At 44.0% G+C, this 13,095-nt stretch overlaps 1 protein-coding gene and 1 long non-coding RNA gene across 5 annotated transcripts in view; one reads left to right on the plus strand and one right to left on the minus strand.

Moving 5' to 3' along the window:
* Positions 1 to 13,095, minus strand: part of ADAMTS9 (ADAM metallopeptidase with thrombospondin type 1 motif 9) — a 366,656-nt gene that overhangs the window by 126,925 nt on the left and 226,636 nt on the right.
* Positions 1 to 13,095, plus strand: part of LOC115091122 — a 44,748-nt gene that overhangs the window by 18,907 nt on the left and 12,746 nt on the right. For 3 of the 4 annotated variants that reach the window (XR_003856622.1, XR_003856624.1, XR_003856623.1), the window contains one exon: positions 9,515 to 9,846. The exons of the other annotated variant lie outside the window; for it this stretch is intronic. This is a non-coding gene — a long non-coding RNA (uncharacterized LOC115091122). The remainder of the gene's footprint in view (positions 1 to 9,514; positions 9,847 to 13,095) is intronic. 4 annotated transcript variants of the gene reach the window in all.

Below are 13,095 nucleotides of genomic sequence, written 5' to 3' on the forward strand. Positions count from 1 at the left end.
TCCCAGTGGAAAGTGGTGAGTAGAAACATGGTTTCAGAATTTGAGAAAGTATGGGAAAAGAACAAGAAATCTTTAGTGGGGGAGGGGAAGAAATGGGAAGTTAGAAGCTCAAGCAGAGTACAGAAGCATTTCTGGGTGTTGGGTGATCACAGACCCATGGTGCCTGTACTTTCTTGGCAGCATATTGTAGAAAGTTTGCCATTGCCTTCCACAGGCCACAGAACTAGTTTTTCTCCCAACTAGGCACTAGCCAAGCGTGACCCTGCATAGCTTCTAAATCTAACTAGTAGCCGATGCAAAAAGCTATTAAAACTGTACGCTAAAATTCAGCACATACGTTTCCTAACGTGAAAGCTCATTTTTTAAAAACACCCAATGCAGTAAGCTAATGGCATGCTAATGCATCAGGAGTTAAAATGTGCACATAGAACAATGATGTGCACACAAAACCCGACTTAAAATGTGCGTTAGCACAGGTAGAATGTACATTTGAACTCGGTGGGATGGGGTGGGGAGGGAAGGGGCAGGGGAATTCACTGCACTTCAAAAAATGTGCAGGGGGCATACACACAGAGCGGGCTCAGGACAGAGGGATTCAATACACTTTTCCCATGCCTTGAGGCTGCATGTCAGGGGCCAAACCTTCGTCCTCATGTTCATTTATTATTTATTATTTATTTAGATCTAAATAAATAAATGTTCATGTGATGGAGCTCAGAAACGGCTTCTTTTCATGAGGATTTTGTATTGCATTATGTCGTTCAATGCCTTTTGTTTTAACTATTTCAACTTGCGAGAAAAAAAAAAAGAATAGTTGCTAGAAATTTCACAGAAGACATTTACTTAAGGTTCGATAAGTTAATTTTTAATGGCTAATACCAGGCAATGCATCCTTCCTCGCTTGTTATCATTTGCAAAGTGCTAGCACGGCAACGCTGGAAACTTTACTCCTTCTCTGCCCAAGAGTAAAATTTCCAGCGCTAGAAAAACCTGTGCTAAGCCTGCACACCTCTCCGTATTGGGGGAGGTAATATTTAATGCCTTCATTGGCATGGGATTTCCATGTGAGTGCGCTAAGCAGAATGCACAGTTTTACACAGGCATTTAATGCGCGTATAACTCTTTGCCGCATCGGCAGTAAGGTATATGTGCACCAACGGGCGGATTTTAAAAGCCCTGCTCGCGTAAATCCACCCGGATTTACGCGAGCAGGGCCTTGCGCGCCGGCGTGCCTAATTTCCATAGGCCGCCGGCGCGCGCAGAGCCCCGGGATGTGCGTAGGTCCCGGGGTTTTTGGAAGGGGGCGTGTCGAGGGGGCGGGACCCAATGACGCGGCATTTCGGGGGTGGGGCGCAGCGTTTCGGGGGCGAGACCAGGGGCGTGGCCGCACCCTCCGGAACCGCCCCAGGGTCGAGTCTCAACGCGCCAGCAGCCTGCTGGTGCGCGTGGATTTACGTCTCCCTCCGGGAGGCGTAAATCCGTGGATAAAGGTAGGGGGGGGTTTAGATAGGGCCGGGGGGGTGGGTTAGGGAGGGGAAGGTGAGGGGAGGGCGAAAGAAAGTTCCCTCCGAGGCCGCTCCGATTTCGGAGCGGCCTCGGAGGGAACGGTGACAGGCTGCGCAGCTCGGCGCGCGCCGGCTGCCCAAAATCGGCAGCCTTGCGCGCGCCAATCCAGGATTTTAGAAGATATGCGTGGCTATGCGCGTATCTTCTAAAATCCAGCGTACTTTTGTTTGCGCCTGGTGCGCAAACAAAAGTACGCGAACGCGCTTTTTAAAAAATCTACCCCTAGATGTGCACATTACTACAAGCCTTATTGCATTGGCCCCCAAGTCAGATTTACCCAGGTCATTGTTGCTGGGGCAAAAAAGCAGGGAACTCCAAACTATGAGGGACCATTAATTTATCTGTTCTATGCTCCCTGTGTGCGCAGAAGATGCATTTACATGTTTTTCCATTCACTGGAAACATTAAGATAAGCATTTATATTGGGGAAGCAGATCACCAGGAAGGCACATATGAGCAGATACACCTTACACTTTAAATCTTTACATTTATACCCTGACTTCATTTTCAGTGCATTCTGCATATGCGACCCACATGCAGATAAGTAAAAGTACTGTGCCTCAGCCTAACTAGTGATTTATGGGAAGTACAGCGCAGACAGCATGCCCAGAGTAATCTTAAATTTCTAAAACTGCAGATGTAAAATAAATCGGAGAGTTTCTCAATAGAATACTGAATTATTTTCATATCTGCTACGTATGTAACCAGATTACAAAAGTTGTTTTCATTTTGTCAGTAACAACTCTGCATTGAGGTCATCTTTACACTACATGCACTATAGAAACCAAGGTCAGAAAAAGCAGGCTCGATCCCCTATTTTGTTGGCGTGAAATACTAATGGACTCATTCCGAATAAAGGGGTTTATTTTAACATCTGCTAACGCTGTTTACAAATGGGGAGACTGATGGATACAGGTGAAAATAAGGTCCGCATCATTTGGGGGGTCATTTACTAAAGGTTTTCTCCCATGTTGTGTCTATGGGAAAAATGCTTAGTAAGTGACCCCCCTTGCTTTGCTATAGAACAGCAGCTAATGCTCTCCCCGCCCCCAATTCTGTATCTATAATAATTGGGGGGAAATTTTAATAAATCATGCCCAAACGGATTTCTGTGACTGCTCAAAAACACGTGCCTAGTATCTCAAAAAATGACCACTAAATAAGACGAGAGAAAAATAGGAATACAAGCAGTGTAACTGTCTGCATATTCCTACATTCCTGTGTTTGTCATTTGGAGTCCTAGGTAGGGTGAACTGATGCTTTACCTGTGGAAATGGCCTGAATATAATTTGCCCAGCCTACATGCAGGTAAACCTATGCACTTACATCCTATACGGCCTAAGTTTACCCAGACTGAGTGGAAGCTTCCAGGGAAGGGGTGTGCACATGTTCAAAAGCATGCCGCACACATATTTATGATGAGTTTCTGCACACAAATTAGCATGTGTAATTGTGTGGGGGTGTAGTTTTGGTGTGTGAATTTCAAAGCAAACATACAAGCGCATAAGTTGGCTTTGAAAATTGATGTAAGTTTATGGGGTAGATTTTAAAAGAAGTGTGAGCAGCCTACATGTGCACCGGCGCTACCCGGTGCGCGCACATATACGCCCGATTTTTATAAACATGCACACGCATGTAACAAAATCAGAGGTCGGCGCGTGCAAGGGGGTGCACAATTTGCACCTTGCGCGCACCGAGCCGTGCTGCCTTCCCCCGTTCCCTCCCCCCTAGCCTGACCTTCCCACCCCTTCCCCCAACCTTTCCCCACCCTAGCCCTACTCATAACCCCCCTGACCTTTATATTACCTTTTGCGCCTGCCTCTTGGGCAGGCACAAGTTGCGCGCGCCGGCCAACCTCCGGCGCGCGATTCCCCGGCACAGCAGCAAATATGGCTGCTGTGCCGGGAGCCTGACCCCGCCCCACCCCCGACCTCCCCACCCCACCCATCCCTTACACATGTCCCGGGCTTTACGCGCGTCGCTGGGCCTTTTGAAAATAGGCCCGGCACGCGTAACCCTTTTAAAATCCGGCCCTATGTGCATATTTGATGACTTTCTTATGCAGGCTGTTACAAAATTACCCACTTAAAAATATGAATTAATAGTCAATATCAAACCGAATCAAACATTTGGACATTTAGTAAAATTTACAATGAAAAAACAGAAATTTCATACTTTAATGGAAAAAGAAGACAGAAATGTGTGCAGCATGGTTCCCCAATTATTTTTCTAGTTTTTCTACTGAAGTGTTTCCTCCTGCTCCTTTTGGGCTTCCATCCTTAAATGGAAACTGGCCTCCTAAGAGTGCTGTGGCACCAGAAGCCTTCATTTGCTACTATCTGTGGTTTTCCTCTATTTTACAATCTCCTTCTACTCCATACAATGCCAGCCCTGAGCTCGGGGCTGCAGAGAACATCCTGAGATTGACCCCTAGGTGTCAGCGTTGTGTAATAGTAGAGAACCCCTCCTCTCCAGGGGCTGTAAATACCTAATTCTTATTGAATATTGATCTTGATAATTCCTAGTTGATTATTATGTTTATCACCAAAACATTTCTTATCCTCATTCTATGCTGCTAGCTGCAGAAATGTATCAAACTGCAAGCTCCAAGGGGTTGGGACATTTTGTCTGGTCCAGCACTGTCTACATCGATAATGCCATGTTAATGGGGGGGGGGGGGGGGGGGGTGGGGGGTGTGTATATATTGCAATGTAAAAACAGTTAAAGGAAATACAACTTTTATCATCCTGTACTTAAAACTTTGCAAAATGTACATGTCCACTTTTTTTTTCCCAGTATCTTTACTGGATTTTTTCATATTGCACAACAATAACCTCCTACCCAACTCTTAGCAAGAGTACTCACTTATCTAAAAATCTAATACAGAACCAAACCCCTAGCGCCCTATAATAGCACAACTCTCATTCTATAGGTTAATAATACCCCTCTAACCTTGTCTTAGTAATCTCTCACTTCAAATTCAAAAACATCATAGAAGTATGCAATTCCCTAGGTCCCTGAGAGAAAACTTTGCACTTGAAGACATGGGAGAAAGTCTCTAGAGCAGAACCCACATGTTTTTATACAATATGACATTGAGTGTATCTTCCCTGACTGTAAGTCATGAAAAGATTGTACAGTATTGAGACCTTTGACCTCCAATGTCCTAAATATAACATTAGTTTTCCCTGGCCTCAAACTGGGGGTTTCCAGTTAGTAGGAGAAACATCCCATGGAAGTCAAAGTAGTATCCTGAAATATTTCCAGGACCAGATTGGAAGACTGGAGATTGGGACCAGAAGGGAAGCGGATGGGCATGTAATATGTATTTTAATTGTAGCAGGGATACATAATTGGCTTCTATGTCCAAAGTACTAGAATTACTATGTCCTCCTAACCAGTCAGCAATGATATTCATGTCAGGCCATATAATTATAGTATTTGATATGAGAAAAGCCCATGCCTCCCTCTGCTTTATTTATTTTATTTATTTATTTAACGTATTTCTATACCGGTCTTCATGAAGGGATTCATATCAGATCGGTTTACATGGAACTTGGGGATTAACTAGATAACCAAACAAGAACGCCGAAGCAAAGTTACATAAAACAAGGAATATGAACTTGGGGGCTAAAGTAGCCAGGAAGTAGAGAGACAGAAAAAAACTGGAGGTAAAATACAATGAAGGGTAATGGGATTAGTGTGAACGTTATTAGATGTAAATAAATAAATGTAGTTTTTAGATGTAAATGTTATTTACAAATAAATAAATGTATTTAAATGTTATTTACAAATAAATAAATGTAAATGCATTTATTTACAAATAAATAAATGTAGTTATTAGATGTAAATGTTATTAGATGTAAATAAATAAATGTAGTTATTAGAATAACTACATTTAGCCATAGAAAATGTTACCTTTTTAGACCTCCAAGTAAAGCATGCACAGAGTAAGTTTAATATCTTAATATCTTGGCATCTCAGTATAATGGGAATCATTTGAAGGAGATACAGTAATTTGGGGATTAGAATCATCTGCAGTAAGGCCACATGCCCCAGGGTAGATATTGGAGATCCAACCAAGCCTCCGTTTTCTGTATAACTCGCAGTTGGACGCGGGTTGTATAGGTGATAATTAATCCCCTTATGCAATGAGGCTATTAGGTATCCACTCCCAATGCAAAAAACAAAAATGTGCGTCTAGGACGCACATTTAACAATCAGAAATTAACGGCTGCCTGGGAGCAGGCGTTAATAGCTGAGCGTTCCTAAAACTAGTACAGAAAAGCAGAAAAAAATGCTTTTCTGTACTGGCCTCCTACTTAATATCATTGCGATATTAATTAGGAGGAAAACTAAAGTGAATTATCAAAGAAAAAAAAAAGTTAAAAGCACCAGCAGTCGGGTGCAAGAAACAGATGCTCAATTGACAAGCATCCATTTCCTGAACCTCTGACTCTGCAGTGTTTAGGAAACTGACACCGATAAACTCAGCATCGGTTTTCCTAACTGGCGGATGGCCGACGCGCTCAGGCTCTCATTAACATGGAGGTGCTAGAGGCACGCGACTAGTGCCTCCTTGCTAACGCACCCTCTAATTTAAATATTGCATGGCATCCCTGGGGGCACATTAAGAAAGTGGGCGCTGACGGTTTAATGCCTGCTTTCTGCACATAAATATTGCATCAGCCCCATAGTGAGTAAAATCTTCTTCTCCCTGGCGTGGAGGGTTTTGCCAGATATCCAAAAGATTCAGGGTAGAAACACAGCAAATTGATTCCTTTGTCATATTAGCCTTTGAGGAATTTACGCCGGGGCATCTATCCATGTTGGAATCCACTGCGAAGTTGAAATCCCCCACCCATAATAACAAGAGCTGGGCCCGTATCTTGTAAATTAGAAATTAGACCCATGAAAAAATGATTGCTGTTATACATTTGGAGCATAAATGGACGCTAATATTATCTCCCATTCAAATAGTTTGCCCCTCACCACCACATATCTTTCCCTTAGGATCCACTTTCACTTGATCCATTGAAAAGATATGTTTTTATGAATCAGAATCACCACCGTTTAGTGGTACTTTGTGCAGAAAACGCCTATGAAACCCCAGTGATTCCGAAGCTTCTTATGCTCCCTATCTAGCATATGTGTTTCCTGTAAGAATATGATATTCCCCTTAAGTCTTTTCAAGTGTGCTAACATTTTCTCCCTTTTGTCTGCGGTCTCCAACCCTGCCACATTCCAAGTGATGCACTCAGTGAAGGTCCCGTTCCCAAATCTGTCACCCAATATAGTAAAAAGAAACCATATCGCTCCGAGGGGATCGGGTTGTCCCAGATCGAGCCCTGATGTCCTCTTAGTATCAGGATAATAAGTTACTCCAAAGTTGTTTACACCAAAAAGATTTGTTTCTTGTTGTCTAAGCATTGAAAACCATCTACCACTTCCGCGTATCTAAAGGTAGCCCCCCCTCCCTCCCCTTCTACCCTTCCACCTCTCCTAAGCATCTCCAAAGAAAAATAACAATATAAATATAACCCCCATCCCTGAGTAGAACACTTTCAAAAATGAGAAGGTCAAGATCACAAATAGTTGCGGTCCGGTGCTGCCCCAAACAGAAAAGAACTGAATCTTACTTATCAACAATATACACCCAGCACAGTGAACTCAATCATCGGAGCCCCCTCTCTACTATATTTTAGTGTAATAACATCCCCAGGGGAAAGTATTAACAAAACTAAATAGTTCCAGGGTAACTTATCCAATTCAAACTGAGCAAAGATATTCCATGAAACTAAGTAATGAAGCCCCTTAGTGTCCGCTGCTACTAGCTTCTGCTAGCATACGCACCTGGAACCTTTGAACCATGCTCTGAGGAAGTCTCAGAGTTACAGTTAAACTCAACCTCATGAGTGTAAGGATTCCACGAAAATGTTTGCATCAGCTGCTGTTTCAAAGTTATGAGTCTTGTTATGAGTCTTGTTCTGGAATCAGATATGCATTCGAGCCGGATAGCGCAATGCAAACTGGATCTGCCTTGTGTTAATGCCGCACATATTGATGCAAACTCTTCTTATAGCGGAGACCTTAGGCTAGTAATCCTGGAACAATAAAAACTCACCAATTGCAGATCCGTTACTCTTTGCTTTTATGATAGAGTTGCAGTATTTCCCACTTTTTTTTGTGAAGTTGGGCAATTTAAATATTACCACCTGCAGCCTGACTCTATCTGCCACCATGCCGCCAAGGTGATGAGCACGCTCAATGATGATAGGCCTGCTGGTTGCCAGTAATCCCAATCCTGCAGCTAGGCCAGTTTCCAAAAGTGATTTTAATTGTTGCTCCTCTACCGATTCGGGAATTCTCACCACCCGCAAATTATTGCGGCGGGAGTTATTCTCCAGATCATTGATTTTTGTAGACTGCTCCGCAATAAGTTTTTCAAGGATTTGTATTTTCATTGTAGCTGAAGTGAATCATCCTCTACTATGCTGACTCTCTCTTCCAGCATGCCCAGGCACGATCGTGTTCTGTACCCCTGAAATCTGAGCGTAGATCGCATCAAATCGGCTACTCAATGCTTGCACTACCGCTTCTGTCAAGGTTGCGATGTTTGTATCTTTAATTGGAGTCAAGCAGGCATTTTCTTTTGTGGCGGCCATTTTAGAGTCAGACAGGGTTTTTCTTTTTCTCATTTCGCGAATCTGGTGGACATTACCTTCAAAGATCTTGTTATTAATCTGTCCATATAATGTTCCCCCACCAGTTGCTAACATAGGAGTTTGAAAGAGTTTAATTGCATGTTATTTAAATTGATAATTCAGGGGGGCAGCACCCGGAGCCCGAATTCAAACATCTATCCAAGTTTACCACATCACGTGACCTCCATATGTCCACTTTTTAAAAAACAAAGCAAATTTATACACTTTGGAAGAATAAAAACAGCTATGTGCTGATGAAGGCCAGTACTTGTGAACATTTTTTGGAAGATTAAAAGAAATCCAATATTTTCTCTGCCAGGTCCTTCTTTTTTTGTAACCAATTACTTTCTGCCTCACCAGCCTCAGTGTTCTTACTGCCAAGTTAAAAGAACAATTGGCAAAATGTGTCCCAAGGGTCAGAAAGCCTGAATCAGGCTTGATGGGAAGTAAAGCAGCCTGCCAATTTCCTTCACGATAGCTCAGGAATGATAGAAATTATTTTATTTTGTAGATATGTTGTTTGTATCAAGTGGTTAGCAAAACTGTTGTTTCATGTATGCACTAAATTAATTATAGGCCTTCTGCTTAGAATAACATACGCAGAGTAAAATAGCAAGCACAGAAGTAAAAAGAGCCTAGCATTCACTTATATGTATGCCTGACCTACTTAATTCTTAGCAACGCACACTAACAAATAATATCCTAGAATAAAGTTTCTGTACATTTAATTTTATTATTTTGAATGAGACATTAGTTAGTTATTAAAACCACTGTTCAAAGCCACTGGCAAATTGAAGGAATACAATTTGTGATTAACTGTCTCTATCTAATGCCAAGATAAGCCCAAAATGGATTTCTTTGCAGTGTGACACAGCCTACACTAGGTGAAGTCTAGTCTGTGTTAAAGAATAAACTGACAGTATCAGCACCATGAGATGTTCACTCACTGGTGCACGGGCAAAAGCATCAAAAAATGCAAACATGGGGCAAAACTTTGAAACTGAAAAGTAAAACCTTATGGGAGGAATATTTCCAAAATGAGTACAAGGGTCAGGTCAAATGATGCAGATTAAAATACCCCAAAGTGCACGTGACTTCTGCTTAATCCTGGGAAAAGGTTTATGAGTCTCTGTGATCTCTATTTATTTATTTTATAATATGGTCTGTGGTATCTGCAATATTCAATATAGAAAAATGATACACTGCATGGATTAAGAGTCATGTGCAAATGTTGTAACATGCAGCTTCTCAGAGGACAAGCAACGCATTCAGAATCAGTACCCCAATATGACAGCCAACACCATGACGGACGCCAGGTAACCACGGGCTGGCCCCAAAAAACTTTTACCAGTAAAAGATGTTTCATTGAATAAGGCCCAGAACAAACAGCAGTGAGAAGCACTGGATTTTACCAGACACTGGGACTGTACGACATGCTGCGATGTAGATCATAAGGAATAGGGTGTGGCTGAATACATTGAAAGATCAGAGTACAGCATGCAGAGCAAGTCTGAGACAGAAGTCTGAGCGCAGCATGGATGGAGATTTGGAAACCCCTGAAGTTGACAAAGGAAAGGTGAGGCATTTATTTGTACAGTGAAAGAGATGAACATTAAGAAGCTGAAGTTTTTCTTCTCTTTGAGGTCCCCATACTATGTCCCATGGGCTGGACCCGGCCCGCTGAGCTCATCCTGCTGACCTGTCGTACTTTTTCTTGGCGCCATTGAATCTGGCTCGTGGAGGAAGCAGTTTTTGTTTTTTTTTCAAGAATAGCACAGCAGAAAGGCTAGCAGGCTTCCCCAGGCCCCGCCAGTGGTGAGAAGGGGAGGCCAGACCCGTGCCTGATTATTGCCATTGCTGGCCAGGCCCCACCAGCAGTAAAAGAGATGGCCAGCCGTGCCACTGAAAGACATTGCTGGGGAAGTGAGTGAGTAATGGGAAGGAAGGGGATGAGAGAGAGAGAGCTGAGTGAAGTGAAAGAGCGAGGGAGAAGGGAAGGAAGTAAAGGAAGAGGGGGAAGGACATAAATGAGAGGGATGGAAGGGAAAGGAGGTTGAGGGGACAGGAGAGGGGTGAAAGGAAAAGGAGTGAATGAGAGCAATGAGAATGACGTGAAGAGAGGGAAGGGGGAGGGAATGAGAGGGAAGGGAAAGAAAGGGGAGAGATGAGCGAGAAGAGAAGGCGCTACGGTGAGGAAAGGCACGTGAATGACATGGAGAGGAGGGGATGCACCACATATACACACATACACGTGCATGCACCTCAGGGTGCATGCACGTGTATGCACCCTGAGGTGCATGTGTATGGAGGGAGCACTGGATGGCCGGCGCCATCTTTAAAAATGGCGCGGGCCATCCAGTGCTCCCTCCATGTGACAGGGGCCGGCCAATGGCACGGATACCCTGTCACATGGTAAGGGCAAAGGGCCATCGGCGCCATTTTGATTAGTGGCAGCCGACGGCCCGGGAGCGGGAGATTGCTCCCGGGACCCCCACTGGACCACCAGGTACCTGTAAAACGTTTTTTGGGGGGGTCGGGAGGGTGGGGGAAGCTAAGGGATTAGTTTTAAAGGGTCGGGGTGGGTTTAGGGGTTATTTTTGTGTGCTGTTTTTCCCGCCCTCCCCCAAAACAATGAGAACCCCCACAAACAATATCGTGGGGTTTTCCTATTGTTTTGGGGGAGTCCCCGATTTCTGACGATTTTGAAAATATCGACAATATTTTCAATCGTCCGAAGCCCGATTCACATCCCTAGAAATTACTACTTTTACTTTTCTTTAGGATGGTCAGATGAATCCAGAACCAGTGGGTTATGCACTTCTACAAGCAGATGGAGACGGAGCACACTGACATCACAGTATACATACACCTGCAGTGATATCAGCCTGCCAGTATTCTCTTCAAAAGCAACTGTGGACAGACTAGCAAAAGCTTGATTAAAAAACAGATAAGCATTTCAATACTCAGTCAACATGAAACATTGAGCTCAGACAAGAAATGTAGGAACACTAGTCTAGGGACTGGATTCTTACCAGTAATCCCTGTAAGACATTTTTATTTTTTATTTATTTAACACTTTTTATATACCGGCATTCGTAGGACACATCATGTCGGTTCACAATTAACTGAGAAAGGAAATTACAATGAACAAGCATAGAGAGAGTCAACGATATTACAATGAACGAGGAACAAGGATAGAGAGAGTCAACGAGCAGGGATACAACTTTGTAAAACGAACTGGATAATGATTATCCATGTTAAGTTTAGGTATGCATCAGGATGTTAAGGATGCATGTGCACTTAAGAGCTTAACATATGAACTTATTTACAATATTAAATGCAGGGGCAGGGAGAAGGGGAAGGGGGGAGCGAGGAGGGGAAAGGAGAGGAGGGGGTAGGGGTATAAGAGAACGTTAAGGCAATGGCACTTTCAAGGAAAGGCTGGAGGAAGAGAGGGGAGGGTTACATAGTGTTACATAGCCACGCAGGAGGGCTGTAACACTATCTTTTGGCAGCCAAGTGCGGGAAGCTGGATTCATCTGACCTTCCTAAAGAAAAGTAAATTATTAGGTAAGTAGTAATTTCTCATTTCTTAGCTTTTGGTCAGATGAATTCAGAACCAGTGGGATGTACCCAAGCTACTTCCAAATAGGGCAGGAGGCTGCCCGCAGTCCTGTCAAAACTGCATGTGCATAAGCTGCATCCTCCTGGGCCTGCACATCCAGATGATAATACCTGGAAAAAGTGTGTAAGAAGGACCACGTCACAGCTCGGCAAATGTTGACTGCCTGAGACCTAATGGAATGAGCCCCTGACTAGGCAATGGCTTCCAGCATCAACGTATGCAGCCATGACTACCTCCTTAATCCAGTGAGCTATTGTAGCTTGTGAAGCCGGCTTTCCCTGTCTAGTACCGTTGTGAAGGACAAACAGGCAATCCATCTTCCGTAAAGGCTTAGTATTCTCCAGATTCCTGAAGATATGTCTCTTGACATCCAAGGGTTGCAATAGACGATTCTCCTCTACATCTCTCTCTCTGTCCAGAGACGGCAGGGAGATGGACTGATTCAAGTGAAATTCAGAGTGTTGTGTTTGTGGAATTGTAGACCCTTGGTTGCAATGGAGAGGACACCGCCCATGGGGAGGAGCCCCGTGGGGAACTATTGCGATAGGCTGACACAGATAGCAGACACAGTATGGATAGAGTCTTTATTGTACTGCTGTAGATAGATGGTGAAAGCAGGAAGGTAAGGCACTGATCCATGAAGTGCCAGTATGTTCAACAGGCTCAGAAGTATAGTCACCCAGATGTTCACGATAGATGGGAGCCCGCAGTGCGGGTAACGCCACGGCTGGTGGGTGGAGTTGGAGCGCCGGATCATAGAGGTACTCACAGAATGAAGGCGTCTTCCTGATAGTAGAATGGTGGGACCGTAGGTCCGTGGTGCAGGATATAAAGGTAGATAGGCCCTCGAAGAGCGAGTACCCAAAGGTCCAATATCCTGAAAGTAGAATAGAGAGAAAGACTCCAGAGGAGCGGTTGACTTAGTGAGGAGCCCCAAAGGGAAGTTGGAAGCGAGAGATCCCAAGGAGCGGGTGTCTAGAGCTTCTTGCTGGAGTGAGGCCCTTAGAGTGAAAGCGGCATCTAAGCTAGCAGCTTAGAACAGTCAGAGTAGCGAAGCGAAGTCTTTGCTAACTCAAGTTGGTAGAGGAGGCGGAGGCTAGATATACCCGGAAGTACTGACGTTATGTGGTGGGGGCCGCCCCCGAGGTTCCTGCCATGACCAGCTTGTTACAAGCTTCCAAGTTCTATTTCCCTGTTGAT

The sequence above is a fragment of the Rhinatrema bivittatum genome, chromosome 4 (genome assembly GCF_901001135.1).
Source record: "Rhinatrema bivittatum chromosome 4, aRhiBiv1.1, whole genome shotgun sequence".
NCBI classification, from domain to species: Eukaryota; Metazoa; Chordata; class Amphibia; order Gymnophiona; family Rhinatrematidae; genus Rhinatrema; species Rhinatrema bivittatum.